The sequence below is a fragment of the Pteropus medius genome, unplaced genomic scaffold (genome assembly GCF_902729225.1).
Source record: "Pteropus medius unplaced genomic scaffold, Ma_sr-lr_union100, whole genome shotgun sequence".
NCBI classification, from domain to species: Eukaryota; Metazoa; Chordata; class Mammalia; order Chiroptera; family Pteropodidae; genus Pteropus; species Pteropus medius.
The window spans coordinates 14,703,121-14,730,464 of NW_024346667.1; the positions used below are offsets into that span (position 1 = coordinate 14,703,121).

Sequence of the window (27,344 nt, forward strand, 5' to 3'; positions counted from 1 at the left end):
CTCAATCTGAACATTATAATCCATAATTACAACATTCAGGCAGTGCTACTCCCACACAGGTTAATTCCTGGGACTGTACATAACACTGAATTCAGTTGGGACTTTGAATACACACATATGCCATGGCGAGTTCTCTTTATTTTCTAGGTTATGGCAATGACAGGATTGTTTATTGCTTTCCATTGTCCTGTTTTTTATTGTCACAACAATAAGCATAAAGCCACTTTATAATTATGTAGCAGAAGAGCTTAGGGAAAGGCATTGCATGAATACAAATTAGATTTCGCCTATAAATTGTTTCCAACAGTAAGTGGCATTGACCACTGATATGTTCATTTTATTGCATTCTGAGTGGGATTACCTGTTAGTATCTAGGCATTGCTTATTTAATAGAGACAATTTCTGTATTATGAGTCATTTACATAATTTTAACAAACTGCCAAGCACATTCAAATGTGTACTGAAAGATAAGTGGCCCAATAACATCTACCACACAACACAGAATTATTTATTCCACCTGCCATAGATATTATGTGAAGACTGAATAATAAACTGTAGTTCTCGTAATTGAGGGACATATGATTCAAGCCTGGAGGTGGAATAAGCTACATGTAGCCACGATGTCTTCATGACACATGACGGCTAAATTGGTGGTTGATTCTGTTTGTGTTTAGAGGAGGTGAATTAATGATTAAATAGAGCTAGAATAACAATGTTTCATGGAGAAGCAGAATGTTAAAGAATTTGTTTTTTCATAAGCAGAATAAAGTGCCAACGTGCAAAACGTGACTTTTAACATTGCCACGGCATAGTTAAGTTGCTGGCAATTTGTAAAAATCTTGCAGCAAAATAAAAATTTAGGAGGAAGTTGCCACCCTAATTCTGCCAACCAATTGGATAACTTCAGTGTATTGCAGGAGAGTAAAACTAAGCTATTGCTCTCTATGCTGCTGGCTGCAAAGGACTGAAGGTGCCAGGCATACTTCCTTCTCTAATCCTCTTGCTCCTCCAGGCTTCAGTTCCTATTTTCAGAGACTACCTTTCAGACACTACTCCCTGTAAAATGGCAACCTCTGTTCCTGCCCCACCACCTGACCTCACCCTGGTATTTCTTGTTTACCTTGTACTACTTAATTGTTCTACCAAGCCTTTATCATTGTAACACACACACACTTCCAATTGTCTGTTCCTCTACTGGAATATGAGCTCCACAAAGACAAATATTTTTGTTTTTTATTCACTTGCTATTAAATACCCAGAGCCTAGAAGAGCACCTAGGACATAGCGAGTGCTCAAGAAGTATTTGTTTACTGGGTGAATACAGCACTGAATTAAGTATCACTGCATCAAATTGCAAAGACGTCCTGTGCAAGAACACGGCGATTTGTACATGTTGACAATACCTTTGTTCATGCTCTTCAGATAACTGAAACCACCTCTAACACGTGGGACGTCTGAACTCGCATGAGTGCCAGGCGTACGTACGCACATTGTTGCCTGGGCACTGCCGGCGTAATTATTGACAGAGGGGGAGTTTCTGCCGATCTGGCAGTGTAGGTGGACGGACATCATGTTCAGGGCTTCCAGTAATGGCAGGGGAAAATATGGCAGGTTGTATATGGCTGAAGTGAGATGTCTGGGCTCACTGTAACCCCATTCAAATGTCCCTTTCTTAACAATATGAGACTAGGCAACCAATCAAGCAAAAATCTCATAGTTCTCTAACTGCTGTTGCCAGCATTGTGAAAGGTGAAGTGTATTTTTTTTTTAATGGTTACAATAGACAGACTCATAGTCCAACAATGGGTTAAAGCTTCTGAAAGCCCACCTGTAAAAAGCTACAATTACTAAGATTTACTGACAGCAATTGTGACAATAGAGAACGATTTTCTTAAAGCTAATTCAAACAATCTTTGGAGCGGTCATTTGTAGCAGTAAATAGTTTGCTACTGTAGTAGAAGATTTAAAGAGAATTTTTTTCCCCACCGTGGAGCTAAACCAAGCACATACTGAAGCTTACTTGGGAAAGGAGGAAAGGAAATGTGGGAGACATATATCTTATTAAAGATATATTCATTTGCCTGTTCTCAGACTAATGTGCCATGCCATCACTTCCCTACATAATGAGTGAAACATCAGAAAATAATTAGGCATCACCTATGACAGCATGCGCTGTTAATCAAACAATAATTTTAATGGTTGTCATGGAAGGGAGGTTCAGGTTTATTCTTGGATTTTTTTTTTTTAAGTAGTACAAGCTGCTAGGTGAAGCTCTGAAAAAAGAAAAATCAAGACTAAAATATCAGAATCTTTCTCTTTAACTGAAATAATATATGCCTATTTATCCTTAGGGGTTGTCATTTCTATTCAGAATTGCCTTCAAGATTGTCTTTTGGGCTTCTCATTGTTGAAAATATTTTAATCTACTGAAAAGACATAAATGAAGTTAAAAACTTTAAGTTTTTGGTTAAATCTGTTTAAAATTTGGACAGGTAAATTTCATCGCTTTATGTTGATATCTCCCTTATCATAATCCACATAAGATTAAATGCACTGAAGTCATTTTTAGACAGTATTAAAATAGCTTGCAGATTTAAAAATTTTAACCACCTTGTTAATTCACTTAGAAACAAATGAGACTTGGCTAGTTTAATTGTTTTGCAACTTATTTCCTTGAAATTTCTAAAAATACTGTAGTCTGTAGACTTTTCCTTAGCTGCTTTTCTAGATGCTTTAAAATTTTAATTCATTATGTCACTGGATGATTGCAATATCTATTTCACCCATACCGACAAAGTACCACTCCCACGAAGCCTTGGAACCTATAATTTTAGTTCTCCGTTTCGTTGACTTTAAGAGTGAAACATGACTGCTCAATTGAGTTTTGAAGTTTCTCTGTGTTTGAAAGAAGCCCAGTTGCTGTGTTTGATATGGCCACTGAGACGTCTGTGCTCCACAAACACATCTGCTCCTTGGGCTGTGCCTATCAGAGCTACAATACTGCTCACACCAGAGGACAGTTGATTTCTTCCCACAGTACAACTTTATTCTCCCAGGATGGCTAATGATCAATAGTCATATCTTCTAAGAATATGCCATTTGTCAGTAGGAAGACAGCTAACGGGAGACTGGAGAGCACTAAATGGAGAAAAATAAGTTTTATTTCCGTTAGTGATGAGATTGGTAGGCAGTTCAGCAAATGAAACAAGAAAAGCTGAACTAAAAGTCCATAGGGTGGGAAAGTCAGCCTGACTACTTTATAGAAACAACAGAGCAGCTACAGGCAATAATTGCAGCACCTTAAAAGCAACCTAGAAATTGATCGCAGTCTGCCATCTGATCAAAAAATGAAAGGAGGACCATTATGATACTTTTAAATGAAGGCAGATCTATGAAGTAGGGGTTTTGAAAAGGGAGTAAATACAAATTTTCAGCAGGGTATGGATCTTGGAAAATTAATTCAGACTACTAAAATTAAAGCTAAAATGAAAGTAAATGAAAATTAAAATGATATCATGTCTGGATTACAGCTAAGAATAAAGGGAAATAAGTGTGACATCCATATCGGTCCATTTTTGCAAAAAAAAAACCCTCCTAGGTAATTAATTTTACAACATTATATAATATTATGATATTTATGGGTTGACACATTAGACTTCCCCTCTCTCAGGAACGAACACCAGATACAGAAGACACCAGGTGAGGACATCATTCTTACCATGGAGTGATGTTGATCAGTTAATAGCAAATGCCACGAGATGTGCATCTCAAACATTCTATGTTGCCACAAATAGACATCTGGCATTCTTGAGTGATTTATCTTTCTAAATACTTTTTAATCTTGGGAACGAGAGAGGAAACCAGCAATCATGGTTGCCTTCAGAGAGGGAAGCTGAGGGATTGGGAGATGGCAGAGGGAAAGAAACTTTTTCAATATATGAACCTTTGTACCTTTTGACATTTGATTCATGGGCATGTATTATTTGTTCACGTGTATGTTTTAAAATAGATATTTTCAAATTCCTCTATATTCAAGATTTGAAATATGTAATTTATCACTTTTCAATACTTAATATCACTCCCTCTCTCGGGCTTGAGCTTTTGGGATATGCTTGTTTCTCCGGCCCCTAATACATTCCAGCACTTAATGTAAAGGTGAAATTATGTATCTCCAAAGACCCAGTCACTTGACTATAGCCCTCTCTCACTTTTCCCTTATTTTTAACCCGCCTTGCCTTAATAACTAGGACATTTTAAAAGAGATTCTTTTTACTTTTGTAATCTCTCACGAGAAATATTGACAGGGCAAACACTCATACACACACACATGCATAACACTGACAGGTAATAATAGGTGTATATTAAATCTTGAATTTTCTTTTGAGAAAAGAATGCTTTAGCCTCCGGAAGAAAGTCAAATACAAACCGAATGTAGGACTGAATAATTCAGGAGGGAGTTCGATGCAGAACAGATTCTATTGGTCTGTTGCTACCTGGCACCCCTGGAACTTGGCTGGAAAACCTCTTCTGGCTACTTTCCAGTCTTTTTCATAGGACAGATGTTATCAATTCGATAGGCGTGTATAAAAAAGGAGAGTAAGTCCTTACGCTAGAAGCACACACACTTGAGACTGGGGCTATCTTATCTGTAGGGTCTCTCTCTCCCCATTTTCCCACTTTCCTTTATCCTCCTAGCATCCTAAAAGTAAAAAGGAAAACATAAAAAAAATTATTTCGGGGGGCTCAAAATCCAGGTCTAGGTACACTTACTCCAGTTTTCATGGGTTCAAATTAGCCTTCCTACTAGTTCCTTTGTTAAATTGTCACCAGAAAGAGTATAATACAGAAGGAAACAAAAAGCAATCTTCCAACAGTGGAAATTGAGGGAAACAGTGTACTTAACAAGAAAGAAGAGCAGTACTTACCCATTATTGTGATTTCAGAGAAAAACAGTACCGTGATGAGGCACAATTACTTTTGAAGTGCTTGTTATGCATGAGCTGAAAAAAAATGTCACAAGCATTTCCCGGGACAGAGCCCAAGATCCTGGGTAATTGGCAGTTACAAATTAGTGGTGATCAGTTAAAGTATGCCTTATTGCTGAGAAGCCATCTTATTTTAAACATCTCCAATCACTTGCACCACTCTTGAAACTTAATCACCAAGGCTTTTCTGAATCGGAGCTGCCATGTCAGCCTTGGAACCGCTCTGTAGACCTATAATAGGAATTGCTGATATACTGTTCATCTTCTGCCCCAATAAGACCTGAATCGACACTAAAATAAAAGACTTCAGATGGGTGGGTTTAAAGAGATGATAAAACAAGTATGGAATGTTCAGGAAACTAGAATTATTTGTGAATTTCTCCTTACCTAGGGCAAAAAATTCTTTACAGTCTTTTAATCTTTAATTTCTCTCCTGATTGAACTTTATTAAGAGAAGACTTTGGATTTCAGTATGTAAAGTCAACATAAAAACTGATTTCATTTGTATATATTAGCAAAAAATTTGGAAAATTAGATAATAAAACTCTATTTATAATAGCAGCAAAACATCAGATACTTAGGAATAAATTTAGTGAGGGCTGTGTATAACCTATACACTGAAGACTATGAAACATTGCTCAGAAAAACTAAAGAGGACTTATACAAGTAGAGAGAGATGTCTAAAGGCTGGAAGACTTATTGTTAAGAATCAATTATTCCCCAATTGATCTATAGATTCAATACAATCCCAATCAAATAAGCTTTAAAAAAAATTAGAGTCTTATTGCTGCTGTACCCCTTAATGGCTTAAAATAACCCAGTTTCTTATAGTTCTAGAAGCCGAAAGTTTGAAATGAGGTTAAAATCAGAGTTGTCAGGGCTGGTTCCTTCTAGAGGTGCCAGGGGGTATCCTGCTCTTTGCTTCATTCAGCTTCTGTTGGCTCCCAGCATTCCTTCACTTGTGGCTACATCACTCTAATCTCTGTCCCATTGTCATATTGCTTTTCTCTCTTCTGTAGTCAGATTTCCCTCTGCTTGCCTCTTTTAAGGATACTTATGATTATATTTATGTCCAACTTGGATAATACATGATAATCTCCCCACTCAAGATCTTTATTACATCTGCAAAGTCTCCTTTGTCATATAAAGTAACATTCCCAGGTTCCAGGGACCTGAATATCTTTGAGGGCCATTATTATAAAATCTGTATAGAAATGCAAAGAATATAAAACAGAATAGACAATCCTGGAGAAGAACCAAGTTGGAGGACTGATGCTACTTGGTCTCAGTACATATTAAAAGTTCCAGTAATCAAGTCGGTAGTTTTGGTACAAGGATAGATGAATGGCCATTGTAACTACTGGGAAGTAACACTTTTTCAAATCTCTCAGTGCTCCTTTATACAGCCCTGGCCGCCTGAGCTGTATTTGCCGTAAAGGCAATTTGCTTTCACTTCCCCTAGAAACGTTTTCACATGCCACAAGAATTGGATCTATAGCTTAAAAACAACAACAACAACAACAACAAAACAACAACAACAAGTTGTCACTTCCAAAGCCAAATGGCTACACGCTAGGCACCTAGAGTAGCTCCAAAGGTGGTAGAGAGACTAGAGTGTTAGAGTCTTAGGCATTGACATTTCAAATAATCCAAATTTCTGCATAAGTGGTGCTGAATTTTCTGATTCTTTGTAAATAAAAACTGATTCTTTTTGCCGAAAGAAGTTGAACTCCCTCTTCCCTTCTCTCGGTCTGTAGAGCATTGATGATAAAACTTCAGTGTATTTAGGATTCACCCTGAGATTCCTAAACTGAACCTGTAGAAATTTATATACAGCATGTCTGGGAAGGGCCCAGAAATCTATCTTTTTAACAAACATCCAAAGAATTTCTGATGCAGGTAGGTCTAAGGGCCACTCTTTGATGAACATGGCCATTTTCTCCCCAGAGAAAATGACCATTCAAAATACATGGTGAAACAGACAGGCGGCAATTTTCAAATCAACACAGAGGAAAACAAAGTCTTCCACGGGAGTCAATTAGCAATATGAAAGAAATAAAGCGGGCACTGAAAAGGCATCACAATGGACTAACATATTCCTAAAACTAGTCCTAGTGATTAAAGTCCCCAAAGAGGAGGACCTAGGAATGATATCACAAGTGCATTGTTTTATTATCTTTATCGAGTTCTATCAAAGAGTAGTTTCCATTTTATAAGTACCATTAAATGATTATTTACTAGTGACAGGAATTCCCCTATTTATATTCTCTCTCTCATCGATCTATCTGTATTTTCTTATTCAATCCCTACAACAGGGGTATATTTTATGTTATCTTCAGTTTTTAGATGAGGAAACTAAAGAAATGGCAGAGTCGTAATTCGAACCCAGGCTGTTTGAGTCCATTGCCTGTGTTCTTAAACCCAATATGCATCGTTACATTTACCAGTGTTTAGAGAAATAGTTTTCTAAATAGAATCTAGATGAGCTGGATCCTAAGTGACTATTAGATATAAATTTGTTATGCAGAGTGAGCGTAACCAATAGGCAGCACCTTTTTTTTTAAGGCAGAAGTGAATTACATATGGTAAGTGGTCTAGTTTAGAGATGCTCAAGGGAAATTTAGTGAAGTAAATGGGTGACGAGGCAACAAAGGTAAGCCGGGGCTGTATTGGAAACAGGGAGGTTTGTGCTCCATTTGGAGCAGGGTACCTGAGAACCCTTGGAGAGGTGACATAATGCAAGGTTTGAGAAGACTAATTTGACAATGCTCTCTAATATAGGGAGGGATGCAAATTAGAAATTAGAGGTGACGTGATCCGTTTTGAGGAAAAGAAGTAATAACTTCAGATATTCCTAGGGTACACTGACATTCTCAGAACCTTAGAGAATATCTAGTTCCTGTGGCCTTTATAAAAGCTTTTTCACTTTAGTTTCAAATTACTGAACTCCTCAATTATGAAAAGCACTGTTATTTCTTGTTTTCATTAGATTATCTCTGGCTAGTTTTTAAGTTGGGTAAATGGAGTTCATGCCAGGTGATTATATATGTCGGGGTTTGGAACAAATTTGATATGTTTGGAAATAAATTGTGCAGTTGCTCAGTTCAACTAACCTTTCAGGTCATTTTAGTTTCTTTTGGAAATGCATATATCTGAGTTTTCAAAACTGCCTCTTTCTATGAATATATAAGCTTTCCCCTTGTCTGATATTGCAGCTAAGCTTTGCGGAATTTTATCAAGAATCCAACGAAGTTAGAAAAATAGTGTTCCATCTCTTCTGTCACTGTCAATATTGTATACAGTCATGAGCCGCTTAATGATGGGATATATTCTGAAAAATGTGTCTTTAAGTGATTTCCTTGTGCAAACATCATAGAGTGCACTTGCACAAACCTAGATGGTATAGCCTACTATTGTAATTGTATGTGCTAAACTTTCATACAACTGGAAGTATAGTAGATTTGTTTACACCAGCATTTCCACAAACACATGAATAACGCATTGTGCTATGACCTTCTGATGGCTACGGCGTCACTAAGTGATAGAAAATTTTTAGCTCCATTATAATCATATGGGACCACCATCTATCTATATGATGATTCATTACCATCTAACCATCTATGTGGTTCATTATTGACTAAAAGGTCATTATGCGGCACACTTAGAATCATTTTAGCATCAGAACACTGGAGTTAAACTGCATCATTAGACGATTGTCTGTGGCAGGGTAAAATTCTTAGTCTTGTTAGTGTGATGCTACAATTTACTGCTGAAAATAGTCCTGTATCCTAGTAATTAGAACAAAATTGATGGTTCTACTTAGCTTACTTTGGAAATGATAAGAATTTTATTCATGGAAGCTATTTGGTACATCTTCATGATGCCAGAACAAATGGCAAATTCAGTATAAAAGTCAATCAAATATTTATTTGTAATTCAACAAATGAAAAACTGACTGATTTGCTCACTTCTGCTTTTCTACTAGTTGTTTGGTTCATATGTATCCTTAACTTTTCTTAATTAAGAAAATATACCAAATATAAGTAGTTCTTTACTGGATAGAACAATCTGAAAATTTAACTACACTTAGATTTTTACTTATTATTATTAATGACTAAAATGAAAAATCTTAACAGTAGAAAAATAAGAGCAACAGCGATCATTTATTGAGCAACTAATATGTGGCAAGTACATATCTTTTGTTTATAAATGCTCATATATTTTCATTATAATCTTATGAGCTTATGTTATATAGGTAAGAAAACTACAAATCAAAAAGGTAAAAAATTGTGTAGGAAGTCACAGAGCCTGTAAGAGAAAAATTGGGATTTGAATCTAAATTGGTCTAATCCCAAAGCCTGATGATCCTTCTTCACATGATACTGTTCCCCATAATAGTAACATCAAAAGTATAATAAATATATTAAAATGCTATTTTAATGTAAGAAGTACAAAGACAGATTGTGGAATAAACCTTCTTTTTTTATTTGTAAGATGAATCAGCATCTTGTTAAGGATCAGTGAAATATAAATGTAAAGATAGAAAGCAAAACAAAGCTTTAGCTCTCTCTTCTTTAAGCAGGTAACCCTCAAATCTCTATCTCTTGCTCTGACATTTTTCAGCTCCTCAAACTCAAAGGGTCACCAACTGAGCTCATTACCTTTCCTCTCATGTTTATTTCTTAATTCCTTTCTGCCTGTGGCTCTATCATCAATAAGCTACATGGCTTAAATACTAGTGGCAGTTCTGAGTTCTTCCTCTCTCTTCCACCCTACATTACTCAATTGCCAGGTCCTATTGGCTCTTCTTTCTAAATTTCCCTCTTCTATGATTTCACTGTTACTACTCTAGTTTAGGCTGCTTTTATTCTTTCCAGAAATATCTTTTACCTCAAACTAGTCCATTGCTGGTTCCACGGCAATGTTTCTGAATCACTGCCTTGACTGTGCTACTCAAATACTCCAAAAATCTTCAGTGGTTCCACTTAGCCTATATTATAGGGTTGTCAAATAAACTGCAGCATTCCCAGTTATATTTGAATTTAAAAGTTGCATGGGACCTACTTATAGTAAAAAAAGTATTTCTTTACAATTTAAATTTACTGGATATCTTATGTCTTTATTAACAAATTCTGGCAACCCTATTATATTATTCAATATAAACTCTTTAGTCAGCTGTCAATAAAGGAGTCCTGCCAGTGGCTCAAGTTTTATCTATCACTTCTGTTCTTCCTACAGTCCATCCTCCAGTCAAATAATATTACTCACTGGTCCCGCACATGAGTTGTCCTGCTACTACAGAATGAATGTTTGTGTCCCGCACCAAATTAATATGTCAAAACTCAACGTGATGACATTTAGAAGTAGGGGTCTCTGGGAGGTGATTAGGTTATGAGAGGGTGCCTTCAATGGGATTAGGGCCCTTATTAAAGAGACCCCAGGGAACCCCTTCTGCAATGTGAGGACACAGTGAGAAAATGGTTGTCTATGAACTAGGAAGCCAGATCTCGCCAGACATCGAATCTGCTGTCACCTTGATTTTAGATGTCCTAGCTTTTAGAAATGAGAGAAATAAATATTTGTTGCTTCAGCCACCCGGTCTATGATATTTTTGTTACCATAGTCTAAAAAACCAAGATACCTTCCTCGTGCCTTTGCTGAACCATCTGTCTGTGTGGCCCAGTAAAAATGTTACTCCTTGAAGAAATTTGTGATTCCTCTGAGGACTCCATGGCTCTTGATTTGTATTGGTCTTACCCTACTTATTCAGTCCTAACTTGCTTAATTGTAAGTAGTCTACCTCTTCTCTCTAGTTACTTGTAAGTTCCTTATTTTCATATATCTCCAATTCTAACATTGTTCTTTACACATATTAAATACTCAGTATTTGTTGAAAAAACAAATGAAATAGTAGGAAAGACTTTTAACTCTTAAAAGGAATGATCTTTTCTCATACATTTAGCACCTATTCCCACAAAGAGAAAAAAAAACTTGATTGGGGCATGTGTAAAATGTGTAAATATTCTACATTACGGATACTTCACTACTTTCTATTAAAATTAACCAGTTCTTGGGTATTCTCAAGGGAAAAAAGAGAATAAAATTTCTTTCTTGTCCTTTTTTGTGGGAATGTTATGTTTCTAGTTTTACCAGAACTCTAAACTACCTCAGATAACCTAGCAATATTTTTGAGACACAGTTCCCTTATTAATTAGGCAAAGAAAAAGTGACATCATCAGGAGTAATAGAGCCATGTAAAAGGCTAAGTTGGGGGCAGAGAGGAGAGAGATGCACAGCTTGGACAAGTGAGAAGCCACTTGCAAACATAGGTAAGATCTGGATGTTGTGGATATGGATTTTCATTTCTACAAAACCTGCATTTTACATCCCTTTCTTATGCACCTTGATATATCAAATAATGATGTTTTTGGAAAACATCTGTCCTCGGTGATATGTTTTCATTCATTTTTCTATCGGTTTATGTTGACTATTCTGGTAAGTGTCAGGTCTACTGTACTCTTATTGCAACAGATAAATTACATCATTCTGGTTGTTTCTGACCTGACATAAATAAAAAGCTGAAAGACAGCCCAGTTTACTCTTTGTGGACAAATTTTACATGGCTTTGAGATTCTTTCGATCTGATTTATAAACTATTTTTCAAGAACAAATTCACAAGCTGTACCTAGGAACACGGTTCTGGGCTCTCTTGGCCTCATCACTATGTAAATCATCAAGTAGAATACAAATGCCCCACCGGCAAAATAGTCAGAATGACATTCCCACCACTGCATATGGATGAAGCCATGGCTGATAAATTCCTTCTCCATATACGCTCTCTTGCTGCATTATTTATGGACTTTGAAAATGCAGGTTGGCTCCTGCAGTGATTCTTTGGCACTATTCTCTTCCTAGTAGGGTCTGTGAGCTGTAACCTGATCCTGGGATGAAAAGCATTTATTCTTTCCTGACAGCAAAATTGTTACTCTAGAACAGCAACGATTACATTTAAAAAAATGTTTTTTTAAGCCTTTACGGCCATAGAAGTTGAAAGGACAATTGAAGGTTTCCCTGCTTTGGCTGACTTTATATATCTAGAAAAATATTTTATATGCTTCTACATAGTACTTTTTAATTAGAATTGGAACTTGGATTTTTGAGGCATTTTGTGTTAGCTGGATGTTTAAATAAATATGCATGCTCAATACTGTTTAGTTCAAACTCTTCTTCCCTCAAGACTCTTTTTCTTTTTTCATTGTGTTAGAGCTATTGGAAGCATCCACAGAGACAGCAAAACCTGTTAAGCAAATTTAATGTAAAGTACAGGTCTTTTCCAGGGAGCCACAAAAGGGAAAGGGCCTTTTTGCAACATAGACATAAAATGAATGAAACACTTCAAATAAGTGAAATAGTTTCAGGGCAGAAGGGAATGTCTATAAAATATGTAAAAATTATACCTGGCAATGAGTACTTTCTCCCTCTAAAACCTGAAAATTCCCTTATAACAATTGCACATGTTAAAATAAGCCCAGGGACTGAAAGAATGTGCTCAAGCCAAGGAAATATTTAATAAACTGTGTAAGAAACAGAGATGGGGAGAGGAGAGGTGACAAAGGAACAGGAAGAGAAACTGTCTTCCTTTTATTTTAAAAATTCTCTATCGTTTCATCTGCCCCGACTTTTTAATGAGCTCTTCTGTTTCTTCATTCTATCTGTTCCTATCTGCCATCATGTTACATGTGAAGCTTGCTTGTTAGTATCTCCCTGAATGATTTTTCTTTTTTTCTTCCTCTAAGGTCATTACTGAAACATAACTCTAAAATATGCATTTGAAATGTGGTACCTTTCCTCTTTTCCACAGTTATTTCTATACTTTTTGTTTTGATTTTTGAGCAAACATGGATTTGTTGGGAAAGTTTGAGTTTGTTATGAAGATTACCCGGATCTTCTTTTCTTGATGTGTTTTGGATGAGTATAGAAGAATGTCTAGAAGCATCTCATGTTCTCAGGTGAGTTGTGTGGGGGAAGACTGAGCAGGTAAGATGGAAACAGGTATTTGGTCAACAGATAAATATTAATGCAAAGCTGTCGACATCCAACTCACCCAAAGGCTATAGTAGAAATACATAAAGTTTTATCATCCATCTATTTTTCTGGTACTATTGGTATTTCATATTGTAATGAGATTTCATAATATGAGATAATTTTAGAACAAGTAGTGAGCAAATGACTAGATTCCTTCAGTGTATGGGGAATAATTTAATAAATGATACTGGGGCAGAAAACACAGCATTGTGTGCTCTATGTTTACTCATCTCAGTTGAATAAGCAGTGAATTCCATGAGAGCTATTTACTCAATAAGGACTCAGATGGGTCATAGGGTGTTTTAGATTTATATAGCAATTTTCCTCCAAGAAATTTCATTCATTTAGATGCTGAAGGACAAGATAAACATGGAACTAAAATTTTCTTTTCCAATATACCACTTAAAAATGTCAAAGTCAAGCTTTAGAAATATTTGTATGACTCATTCTATATTTTGGGAACATTAATTTTCTGTGAGTCTCTATAGTTGATCTTTCTGTATTCACTATGTAATATAAATGTATTTCTATCTGTATTTCTGGCTTCATTTTTTAAATAATTGCCCCATTAGCATATACTTCTGAATCGAAGTTTACCACTACATGATATGTAGTTGCAAACCCAGCTGCTATTCCTACAAATCAGCACTCAAAGGAACCATGGAGTAATGCATTCCTGGATTGCTATTATGATTCTGTCCCAGAAAACGGGAAGTTGTTCCCCAAGAATCATCTTTTTCTTGAATATGTGTTCTTTAGTGAATGAAAACTGTCTTCATAAAGTCCTTCCTAAAATTCTCAATAATGCTTCTTTAGAATATAAACTCATTTCAAGATAATGTGTGCAGGTGCTGTTGAGTTACTTTCAGTAGTCTATATAAGATAAACTATCTCTAAGTTTACTTTTTTTTATATGACCTTACTTTAAAGGGGATGCATATAAGATACTTCAGAAAACAGTAAGAGGAAAATAGCAGAAGAAAATCACATATGGCTCTATTGTCCAGAAAGAACCAATATTTCCATTTGACTTATTTCCTTCCATATACATGTACACAAACAGTATAAAATTATACTTTTTGACCCAAGAATTGAACATTTATCCATTTTATAATGATTCTCCAAAAGGATCATTTTAAGCATTATTATATATTATAAGGTTGTAGAATATTTATTTCACCATTCTTAGGCTTAATTTTTCAAATATACTTTTTTGGTTATTAAAAGTTATTAAACTGCACAATGAACATTATTATACAGCTTGTTTTAGCTGATTATTTCTTTTAGATTCCAGTATAATAATTATGCACAAACACATTAAAAAACTCCCCCAACTTTGAAGTTTCCAAATAGTTTTTCAAAAACATTTTAACAATTGACTTTTTCATCTTGTGAAATAAATTGTTTTCCCTCATTTTGTTAGGAAAAAATCATACGTTGTTTGAAATTGCTTTTCTTTGACTATTAGTATTTCTATTTATTAGTCATTTCTATTTCTTTGTGCATTTTCTGTTAGTGTAGTTTATATTTTTAAAATATTAAAATGCTGAGCACAACTCTCAGGTTTTCACTTTAATTCTAGGGATATACAAAAGAGTTCACACACATTATGTTTTACAGAAAAATTAAGCCTCTTATTTAAGCACAACTATTTCTCTGATTCCAGAAGTCTGGTGAGATCACTATTCTCATTATAGGCATTTGTCAAATGCTGGTGAATCTCCATGCTCAGTGCTCAACCAACTCAATAACTGCATTTCTTTACTTTAGGCAAAGATAATGAATGTAAAAGGTTCAAAACGATTTTAATAATGTAATTAGTCATCTACTTATTCTTATGTAACTATCTCTTCTAAGAAATGTTAACAGAAAAACTGGAATTTGAAAATAAATTACAATTCAATAATTTGCAAACAGTTTTCCTTCATTCCAGTCTATGACTCAAGGCATTTAAATATCTGAAAGAGTACAGGTCTTCTACCTCTTTGGTTAAATGATGTAAAAGCTATAAGACATTGAAGAAAGATATTAAATAAGATACAAATGAATGGAAGGATATACCTTGCTCACGGATTGGAAGGATTAATGTTGTTAAAACATCTTTACTACCTTAAGTAATACACAGATTCAATATAGTCCCTATTAAAATATTGATGGCATTTTTCTTAGAATTAGCATAATCCTAAAATTTATATGAAACCACAAAAGACCCCAAATAACCAAAGAAATCTTGAGAAAGAACAAAGTAGGAGGTATCATGTTCCCTGATACCAAACTATACTACAAACTACAATAACCAAAACAGTATGATACTGGCATAAAAACAGACACATAGATCAATGAAATGGAATAGAGAACCCAGAAATAAATCCTCATATATATGCTCAATTAAATCTATGACAAAGGAGGCAAGGATATACAATGGTGTAAAGATAGTCTCTTTGACAAGCGATGTTGGCAAAACTAGACGGATACATGTCCCCCGCACCACCGCCAAAAATAAATAAATAAATAAATAAATAAAAAAGAAAAGAAACTGGACCACTTTCTTACATTATACACAAAAAACTCAAAATGGATTAAAAACATAAGTGTAAGACCTGAAACCATAAAATTCCTAGAAGAAAAGATAGGCAGTAAACTCTTTGAATTTGCTCTTAGCAATGTCTTGCATGGTACATCTCCTTGAGCAAGGGAAAAAAATAAACGAATGGGACTACATCAAACTAAAATGTTTTTGCACAACAAAGAGAACCAGCAGCAAAATGAAAAGACAACTTACTAAATGGAAGAAGATATTCGTAAATGATACATCCAATAAAAGGTTACTATTCAAAGCATATAAAGAGCTCATACTTCAACACCAAAAATGGGCAGAGAACTTGAATAGACATTTCTCCCAAGATGACATACAGATGGTCAACAGAATATAAGATGCTCACTATCACTAATCATCAGAGAAATGCAAATTAAAACCACAATTAAATCTCACACCTGTCAGAATAGCTAGTATTAATAAATCAACAAATAAAATGTGGTGAAGATGTGAAAAAAAGATAACCCTCATACACTGTTGGTGAGATTGAAAATTAGTGCAGCCATTGTGGAAAACATTATTAAGATTCCTCAAAAAATCAAAAATAGAGCTGCCATAAAATTTAGCAATTCCATTTCTGGGTATTTATCTAAAGAAAACAAAAACACTAATTAGAAAAGATATGTATACCTTTATTTTCATTTCAGCATTACTAGTAAGGGCCAAGATATGGAAGTAACCTAGATGTCCATCAATCATGAATAAATAAGATGTGTACACACGTACACACACACACACACACACACACACGCACGTACAATGGAATATTATCAGCAATAATAAGGAATGAAATCTTACCATTTGTGACAACACAGATTTAGAGGATATTATGCTAAATGAAATAAGCTAGATAAAGACAAATATCATATGATCTCAATTATATGTGGAATTAAAAAAATGAAATAACTGAATAAACAAAACAAAACAGAAACATAGTATAGAGAACAAGCTGGTGGTTGCCAAAGAGGAGGGGGTAGGGAAATAGGAATAAAAGAAATTAAAACAAAATGAAAAATGACAATGTAGAAATAATCTTTAGAATTTATCAACTATTACATGTGAAAGTGAGTATGGAATAGAGGATGGAGTATAGTTAGTAGATCTTTATTTTATTTTATTTCATTTATTTTATTTTATTGTTTTAGGCGAGGCAACCCTTGGTTGACCTCACAGACTGCAAAGACCTTGTCAGCTTACAATCCGTTATTTTTTTATTTTTATTTTTTATGTCTACAGCATCTGGTCTTCCTAGGAGGTCTCCCATCCAAGTACTAACCAGGCCTGATCCTGCTTAGCTTCCAAGATCAGATAGGATCCAGCTTGTTCAGGGTGGCATGGCTGTAGACAGATTTTTTAAAAAATAATATATATATTTTTCATAAAAAAAAAAAAGACATTGGGGTTGTATAAAGATTATGTTGGTGAGAGCTGTTATGTGTCTACCATTCTAAAATCAAGAGAAAGGGGATTTGTGGTGTCTACTTAAAGACCCGAACAGATATTTGTGGTAGTTTGAGATGGGGAGACATGGTGGACTGATCTCTGACAGTCACCAGAGAAATCTAAAGGATGAGAAATAGGTGCCATTTAAGACAAACGAAGCAAAGAAGAGCTGGCATTGCTTTGGTCAACTTGAATGCCAAAAATAGTAAACAAACAAACAAACAAACAAATAAATAAGTGTCCAGTCTACTGGGATATTTAAAAAAAAGGAATATGCAAAGGTGATCACAATGCAATAAGTAAATAATGGGAGAGTATGGGGTGCGATTCCCTTCTTGCGAATCAGGGAAGGCTTCCTGGAGAAACGATGACTAAACTGGGATACAGAAGGTGAAAGAAAAGTATTGTAAGCTCAAAAAATATCTGAAAGAGATAGAAAACGAAATTATTTTAAGTCCTCTTTTAATCATCAGGTAGAAAATGCATATAAAACAGGGACATTTCAATACAAGAAAACACCAGGTAGAGATGAATAATCCAGATCCTAGGGTTGATATATCCTTTGTTTCACATTTCCTGATAACTTATAAATTTAGATATTACCAGTGCAATTGCTTTCGTTGTCTAGTTTTTTAAAAAAATCCATGGCACATGTACATTTTCACTATCTTTAGATTGTAAGTCACTCAGCTATAATAACTTTTCCTTCTTCCATTACATCACTCCTCTGTTTCCCAGTGTAGATAGACCTTGGTGCTTGTTAGTGGTGCCTGACTAATGAGCTACTTAAGGGAACCATTTGGATAATTCATTTTTGGGGAGCAATGATGTCACTGGCAGCTGTCAAATGGTAGATTTGAGAGTTTTTTTGTTAAATAAAGAGGAAATATTAAAGTGTGAAACTCTTCTAATATGTTTTACTAAATATTTATCTTCCTTAAAGGGAAAGTTTGTTTTTTTGATGTTTAAATCTTTCAAATACTTAGATAAAAGCATAAATAGATAGTACATTTATTATTATTTTTTGATTGAGTCTGCTTTTTGAAGGATAATTTTCATCTAAGCTGGCCTGATTTTTCTTCTACTTTAAGAGCCAACTGGTATTATTTGCAATACATATTATTATGCAGCAATGATTCTATATAATTGCTTAATCATGATTAATATCACCAGGCGAATTCAGAATGTCATGTTGAGGAAAATTCCATAATTTGAATCAACCCGAAAGAGAGCTAATAATGGGATGTGTAGGGGAGGGACAGTGATAAAGCAGACTAGAGAAGGTGAGGAAGTAAGCTGGAAATGGTCCAGTGACAGGCTCACGTAGTTTCATATGACCATTTTTTTTTTTTTTAAAGATCTGACATTGTCATTTTTCTTTGGCATGGTTATTATTATTTTGGTCTCCTTTCACTGGCAAGTATTTAACAGCTTTCTGAATAAAAGCTAACTAAAATGACATAAAGCCAGTTTTATTAATGGAAGAACATTTATACAGCTCAGGTCCCCAAGAATTGAGTATTCAAATTTGTAAACTCCCTGTATTTGACTTTTCCGTCATGGATTTCTGCAGTTGAATGAGCTGAAGCATCACCAGTGCTCAAATAAGCTTTTCCAGGCCATTAAAAAGTAGATCTACAAAGTAAGAATGCTTCACTTTTGCTCTTCAATATGGTTAGCAGATATTTTTTAAAAATTATATAAATTACTTGAGGGCAGGGAGAATTTTTCTTTTTTGAAAAGTAAATAAGATCAGTGACTATTACCCTCTCATTGATCTGGGATAGTTTATACTCTCTGGTCATGTGCTTACACTTAAAGACAGGCCACTTTATACTTGATACTAGCTAGCTTAATTAGGTGGGAGATCTTAATGAGTTTTCTGGAAAATGAGAACAGTGGAAGAGCATATAGACATCAATATTATCCTTGAAAAAAAGATAAAAAGGTCTTCTTTCATCAGCTTATCCTAAATAACACTGTCTACAATTTTCTGGATTCCACTCCTGAATTTTGAATACTATGTTAAAGGATGGTTCCTAAGGATTCCGCTCTTTCATGTGAATGTGTAGAATCATCCAGCAATCTCCCATGAGGCTTCCTTTAATTCAGAGTCAAGATCGACGAAACAATTTTTTGAGATTTATTAAGTGGTCTAGCTATAGATTCCCTAACTTGTACCACCTAATTTTTCCTTTCTGAAAAGCAGGTATGGTACCTCTGGGAACAGGCTGTAGAGGGGACAACATTATTCTACAGTCCTGCCTATTCTTAACTCGTCTAGCCAGGCCCAATCTGTTCCCCTACCTTTTTATCTTCGCACATATTTGCTTCACTATAAGCAGTGAAGAGCCCATCTGGAGAACTGCTCCCATTTTAATTCTTTCTTGGCCTACACATTATTTGAACTTTATTTTCTTACTCACATCTTTCCTGCCTTCTACATTGATTCCTGATGTTGGTCGCTGCAGTTAGGGAACTGTCAGAGTTCCTTTGTTTTCTCACTTCTTTGGGTTCCTTAGACTCCACTGACCATTAGGGGTGCTGAAGTATGAAGGGTACCCTCTACCTTCTCCTCATTCAGACCCACATTGAGGTTGAGGTATGGGGCTCAGACCACCCTGGAAAAGAGCAGTCCTAGCACCCAGTCGTGAGTAGAGCTGTGAAGCAGATCAGCAGTGACCAGTATCCTCAACCCTCTGCTTTGTTAGTTGACAGGGGGAGTAGGCAGAAAGGAGCAGGGTGAGGGAAGTTATTTCTGGGGAAGCTGTGGGGAAGCAGGGCATCGATGCTCTTGAGAATAGAGAGCTCTATTCGGAAGAGGGGGATCATCACAGTAAAATCAGCATCTCAAGGGTAAGGTGGGAAGATAGAAACAGAAGAGCCAGAGGGACTTGTGTTAGAGAAGTTTTATGGAAAAATCCTAAAAATATTAATACTAATTATAACCATTAGGTTACCTGATGACCCAAGAATTTCACTTCTAGGTATATTCTAGAGAAATTCTGGCACATTAGTACATGCAAATATGCTCAAGAATTCTCAGAGCAGCCTACCATACAGAGCAGAATGGTTTCAGGTTCAGTATGTTTCTCTTGTCCCAGCCAAGGCTGAAGGCTGAGAACCACAGGAGAGGTTCTGAGAACCACCACAGTGGTTGGATCCAGTCACCTTCCTACAGGGTTGACTGAAGGATTCCAGTTTACATAGCTGACCCTTTCTTTACCCTCTCCACAATTATCAGAAGAGGTCTGAGGGGTAAGAAAGACTACAAACACTTCAGAGAGTGTAGGATTTGTGAAGAAAACTTATTCAATCTCTCTGCAATGTCCCAAAAGAGTCACTCCCACAGTTTATGGGTGCCTCGGAGACAGAGAAGTTGGCATTTCACTTCACAGCAGGACGTGCATGGGGGGTGCTTCAGGAAGAGATGGCATAGTGGGCACTGCAAGGCGCAGACTTCCAAACCATCCTGCCTCCATGCGGCTGGAGCAGGAGACCCGAGAGGGTGGGTGAAATTGCTGACTACAGTCTTACCTGAGTGACAAGAGACATGACTTCTAGAACAATTCAGTATGACAAATATTCTCACTGATACAACCAGCTTTGTATCAGTGAGAATATTTGATAGGATCTTGCAAAGGACTACCATGTCCAAAGGAGCCAGATTGTTTACATGGATTTAACAGGTAATAAGCCAAAGTGATCTGTTACTTCCAGTTGAAGAATTTAACGGCTTCCATTTCATTGGCCAGAATGAACGGCTTCCATTTCATTAGCCATACCTCCCTTGAAGAGGGCAGAGAGTTTCACCCTTCGTGTACCCAGCAGAAAAGAAGTGTTAGTCATTATTGATAATTTTTGATACATCTCCCTTATTACCTGCACAAATGAAGTTTCTGGATGAATCTAGACTAGTGGAGTTCAGGGACATTGCTTTTACACTCTGTCCCCTTCCTCTTCCTGTGGTTATTGGACAAGCAGGCAGATGAAGGTAAATTCCTATGTTATTGACACTTAATTTTACTGCAATGAGTCAAACCTCCCTGATTAATTGGTTATATGCATAATAGAAATCAGGAAAAGCCTCAGGGAGGGAATGAATTACAGAATATATTGTAGTAGTTATAAAGCAATTAATTTTCATATATAGGAACATGGATAAATCTCAATTGTAATGTTAAATAAAAAACATTACATAATAGTAAGTACAGTGTAACATCATTTATATAGAATACAAACATACACAACACTCTAGCCTATACTTTTCAGTGATATACAGCTGTGTATGTCTGTATATGCGTATGTGTGTGTAAACACCAAGATAGACCAGAAGTATACACCACATTTATGATATTGCTCAACTCTTGAGTGAGAAGGAAAGAAATAGAAGTTGTGCGTAAGAGGGAGCCAAATGATACTTCAACTTTACATGTAATGTTCACTTGTTAATCTAAAATTGTCTATGTAAGCATGACATAATCTTTGCAATTATCAACAATTACAAAGGTAGAAAGATGTGCATTTGTTCAATTATGCACTTCATCACTTCCTGCTTTTATGATTTATCAAAAATTATAAAAACCACAATGAAAAAACAAACAGAAAAAATATGAAGGGATTATAAGCTCAATACAGTTTTAGTTTGAGGAGACAGATTCCATATACGTTCAGTTGTCTGTATAGGAAATATCACCAGAATATTTATAGAATGCTTCTCATACGCTATGTGACACTTTACCTGGTATTTTCTAATTAGTTCATGAATGCCCTGATTTGCATGTAGTTTGCATAATTCTGCAAGATGATGTTGAATTCAACTGATGTTTCTACTCTGCAGGTGATTGGAGTTTAGAGGTTGTAGCTGGAGAGTTCAAATTCTGTTTAATGCTTCTTCATTGTATGACCTTAAGCAAGTCTCATCATCTCTTTGAGCCTCAGTTCTCACCAATAAAATGGGGGAAATGACCTATGTTTTAATTCTCAGGACTGTTGCTAAATCATATTACCCATGTGAAACCATTTTAAAGCCTAGGTGGCACCATAATACATTAATTTCTGAATTTGAATTTTATTAATTAAAAAAATAGATTGTTAAGGGAAGGAGCAGTGAAGTAGGGAGACAGGAACATGAATTTTCTATTTCAGCGTAGCACCTGCTTGCAAAACCTCAAGACCAATGAAAATGGAATTTTCATTTTCTTCTCTGTATCTGAAGAGCGGCCTACAAGACTATGCATTAGATTTACATAGGGTAAAGGTGTGCCAAGGCCCGACGTATACCAGATGCTTAATCAGTAGAAGCACTGTAATTAATTATTATCTATACATATTTACATAGTTATAGGGTTAAGTAAAAGTTAATGGGAAAAGAAGATGAAATTGGAACCCCTTCAGAATTTTTGCTAAGAAAACAATATCAGATAACACACAGATATAGTCCTGCACTCCAGAATTATTTCAAAAAAGATCAACTTAATCTTTCAAAAAATACTTTTGAAACATAGTTCTAAAGTGAAAGTTTGTCAGTTTTATAATGTACGATATCTATATTCAGATGAAAATAAATCTATCTCGATATTTTGCAAATGAGTTTTTAATGCAAATGACTTTGAAACAGAGGTCAACCTTATAAAGTCAACCTATTTTAGTTCCTAGAGTAAGTGTACAAACATGTTTTTCTTTTAAAGGATGCATTAATTCCTTAATAATCCTACAGCCTCGTTATTGAATTTTTATAATTTGCATAAAAGAAACTCCTGTAACAACTGTCGATCTTTCTTATTTTTTATACCTGCAATAGAAAACCACCAATGTTTCAAATAATATTGTCCCATGATTATTTTTTAAAATGTGCATATTTACAGAAGCTTTAACAACTTGAAAGGTATTAGAACTTTTAGTAAATCATAAACTTCTATTATTGTTTTTGCTTTAGTGCACTCAGGTAGGTGTCAATTTTCCTTTCTACAACTGTGTAAACTCTGGAATTAGGTGGATACAATAACTTCCTTCAGAAGCGCTTGCATTTCTGCGCTACCAGAATTATGGGTGGTGACCATCTTGTTTTATTACTACCTCTTCAATTTTATATATGAATATTTGGCTTAATAGCCATTAATAGCTAAGAAAATAAGTACTTATATTGATGATCTAAATTATGAATGCTATTGCTTTCTCACTGGTACAAACTGAAGGGAGATTTATATATGCTGTGTCACACACTAGTTAATAGTAGACAATTAAATATCACTAAGTGGTTTAAACCTATGAATAGAATATTAAGAAAAATATAATGAAAATGGTTAATGCCAGTCACAGGAAGGATATGTCACAGAAAAATTAAGATGAAGGATACATAGTAAAAATAAAAGTTTACCAAAGGCAACTAAGTTTAATTTAAATAAAAGTTATAGTGTAATGTCCAGAAGGCCGCAAAGTTTAGACTAAAAATATAAATGCTTTTGTATGTTGTATCTTTAAAAAATCTCTGATAAATGAAGTGAAAAAATAATTTTATTGGGAATTTGAGGCAACATTTTAAAAATAAGAAAAATTATAATTTTGTCATTTATTAAATCCAAAATAAAAATTTCTCCTGGCTTCCAGCCTTGTGCACCAGCAATGCACAAACTGCTTGAATGGTACTGATTCTTCAGGGCAGTTAAACCAGCAGGGATTTCATCGCTTTGTCTGATGTTCATGATGCAGCCTCATTTTTATATTTCTTATAGAAATCCCAGTCATATATTTGCTTCTCAGATAACGTGGGTTGAGTAAATAATATTCATCAAGTGAAGTTTTTTTCAATTTAGAAGTTCAAAGTGAGCATTTTATAAATAAGTATCTATCTATTTATTTCTCTATCATCTATCATGTATCATTTATCTGTCTCATATTTTATGGTTTCCTAGTGGCTCCTGACAATCCTCCACAACATTCTTTAATGATATAGTAGAATCTGAAAATAGGCAGTGTAGTATGATTCAAAGTTAACCTAATAGAATGAAAATAGTATAAAATGTAAACTAAGACAACTGGGATTCGGTGCAACCTCAGCAAACATCAAGTGTTTTTCTAAAAAAAACATTGATGAACTAGTAGTTAGTAGTTTTTGTGTTCTCTGATGCCACAAGGTTTATACATTGCTGCTTAGCGGCCACAAAAGATCTTGCCCTTTTTCTCTAATCCCTCTCCCTTCTCATTAAAAGCTTTTAGTTGTTTTCATATTTTCTTTGTGTGTGTGGTGGGCGGGGAAGGAAATGAGGCTCCTTTACCTTTTGTTGTGCATATTATAGTAAAATTCACAATTCTATTCTAAATTGTGGAACTGTTTATTAGTTAGCTAAAGAATTCTAAATATAACAATATTTAAAATCGTTCATCTAGAAAAACAGCCTAATTTTGCATTTTAAAGTTAAAATAGGAGATGCTCTCGATAACTTAATATATACAAATATTCATTTGGGCATCAAGATCAAAAATCTATTTTATATTCTCTCTCTCTCTCTCTCTCTCATCTATGTGTGTATAACACAAAATTAAGATTATTGATGACTGTCAGAATTAAAATATCTAGAATATGGAGGGAGTTTGATTGATTAAAAAACTCTACAACTCCAAAATATCTTCCCCAATCAGATTCCTCGAATTTTAGTGTTAAGAACTTTATACCTTAATCTTATGCTTAAATCTTTATTTAATGAATATTACTTGATTCCATTTTTGGTATAACATTCCACGTACTCACATAATAAAAAGTCTTACTAGATTCAATCTAAATCTCTGCTTCTCCTGGTTCTGCCTGTCTCGTTATTAGCACTGGAGAACTGCTCATTGTCATTTTCATAGTTTAGGACCTTACTGAATCCTCCACGTCTTTTTTCTGATTTAAACAAACATCATTCTTTTTTAAAAATTATGGCACAAACTAAGTATTGCAATATTTCTGTTTACCTTCCCTAGACATTAAACTGATCCAGAGAATTTATTCTGATCAAAAAAATGACACGATTGTGATTTATTCTTTAATAGACTCAATATATTTTCAAAGAGTGATCATCAAAGACTTTGGAAGTCCAAAGTGATAACACTTTTTTTGTGTATTTCAAATTAAATGTTGCACCTCATAAGAAATGGTTTTGAAAAATAAATTGGTAAACAAAATCAATAGTCTTAAAATGTTGATACTCCAATTTAAAAACTCTAAGACCTTTTACTCAAGTGATGTTGTCAAAGATTTCTGTGAGTAAAATGTTCATCATGTAATTTTACATAACTGAAAATGCTTCAAAATAACCTAAGTATCCAATGATAATAAAATGAATATAAATAAACATACTGTATTCATATGTAGAATTGGTAATTAAATTTTATTAAAAATTTTTTTTTTCTACTATACTAGTATATTTTATAATAATAAAAATTATAGAACATAGATGACTAAAGTAAGTGCTCTTTATAATCCTAATTTTGGGGAAAAACATATCTTCACAAAAATATTAGAAATGTTGAATTTGTGAGTTAGGAGTTCTTTTCATAGTTCATAAAAAATAAAATTCTCATTAAAAATGAGCATGAATGGCTTTATAATCAGAAAAATTATTAAAAATAAATTACACAATGCATGCAAATTTTAAAAAATCTTCATAGTATTGAACACAGTAATTCTACTTCTAGAAATATTTCTGAATCAAATAACTCAACATATAGAAGAAATTATATTCATGGAGCACTGCATTAAACATTCTACAAACATAATTATAGAATTTAAAATAAAATTTAGATCCAAAATTAAAGAATGGTGAAGTAAGTTATGTTACATTTGTTGAATGAATATTTTAGCCATTAAAAATAATGATTACTAGGATTATGTATCTATATGAGATGTTTACTTTTTAATGCTAAGTAAACCTACAGAGTGAAATTGAATGTATGATACTTTGGGAAAAAATTAAGATAGTATGCTAAAATGTTAACCATATTGCTTTAGTAGGATGAATATTTTTACCACTTCTCTCTTTTCTATTTTTTTATTATATTACTTTTATAATAACATTCGGTTTTATCAAAAAACCTCACAAACATTCAAGCTTCTTGTATAGCCTGATAATTAGTTGTTTACTCAATAAGACAGAAAATGCTTAATATATATTAGATTTTTTAGCAAACATCTATTAAACAAGCTTACCAAAAAATTAATGTATTATTTACATCATTCACTGTAGGGTTTTTGGCAAATTCTCATTTGTGGGCTTTTTTCTTTTTTTTCTTTTTTTAAGGTTGAGTTGACATGGCTTACTTAACATAATTACTTATTCCTCTTAGGGCCACCACACAGTCCATTAATCTAATAATGCTGATTTTCCATGTTGATTTTTTAATGAAAGTTCCTGCAGGGTCACGAGAAGTACAAGCACCGTATGACTTTGTACATTCTCAGTGAAACTCAAGACAGAATAATTTAACCAGCTGAAGAGATACTTGTTAGCAAAGTCGGCAGACATAGCTGCCCAGACTGGAGGTGCTGCTATTACTTGCTCTGGCTGCTTTTTGCAGTGATTTAGAAAAACTAGAAATCACAGACAGTGAATCAAACAGAGCACTGACCTTTGTATCTTATGGATGTGAGCAATGACTGTCAATTGGCTAGCAATGTGCTATGAAGTCTGAAAATGAGGGTCCAGTCTGGACTGTTTTTATGACTTCAAAAGGCTCAAGACTATCACTCTAGCCTGTGGCATCTCTTCCTAAAATTGTCGCAGGCTTCTTTGCGGTTCACTCAGGATGCAAGGATTCTAAGAAATGCCTGGCTCTGGATTATTCATTTTGTCCTTTTCAGGATCTGATACAATGACAGGAAAAAAATTAGTAAAATAGTTACTGGTGTCTTTAAGATTAATATTTTCTTCAATTAGGATGTGATATTTTTTTTTTCCTAGCACAACTTAAGGACATAAATACCTACTACTTTAATATAAACATTTAACTCTGAGCCTTAATTCCATTTGGTCTTTGACTGAAACATCTACACTTAAAATCACAATTCGTTTTGTTTATGATTTCAAAAATACTTGAAAGACTGAAGTCTCAACAGCCTTTGAAAAGTGAGCTAGCAAAGTTTTCTCATCCTCTCATTTTATTCTTAGTGAAGTAGTGGTCTAATTCAACTTCTATGACTTGAGTATGGTTAGAAGGTAAAATCCTAGTAAAATCAGGTACCAAAAACCAGTATG

At 34.6% G+C, this 27,344-nt stretch overlaps 1 protein-coding gene and 1 pseudogene across 2 annotated transcripts in view; both read right to left on the reverse strand.

The window, feature by feature from the left end:
- GALNTL6 (polypeptide N-acetylgalactosaminyltransferase like 6) overlaps positions 1 to 27,344 on the reverse strand; it is an 886,098-nt gene that overhangs the window by 179,925 nt on the left and 678,829 nt on the right. The gene's annotated exons all lie outside the window — the stretch shown is intronic.
- LOC120613597 (uncharacterized) lies at positions 16,894 to 17,012 on the reverse strand (annotated as a pseudogene).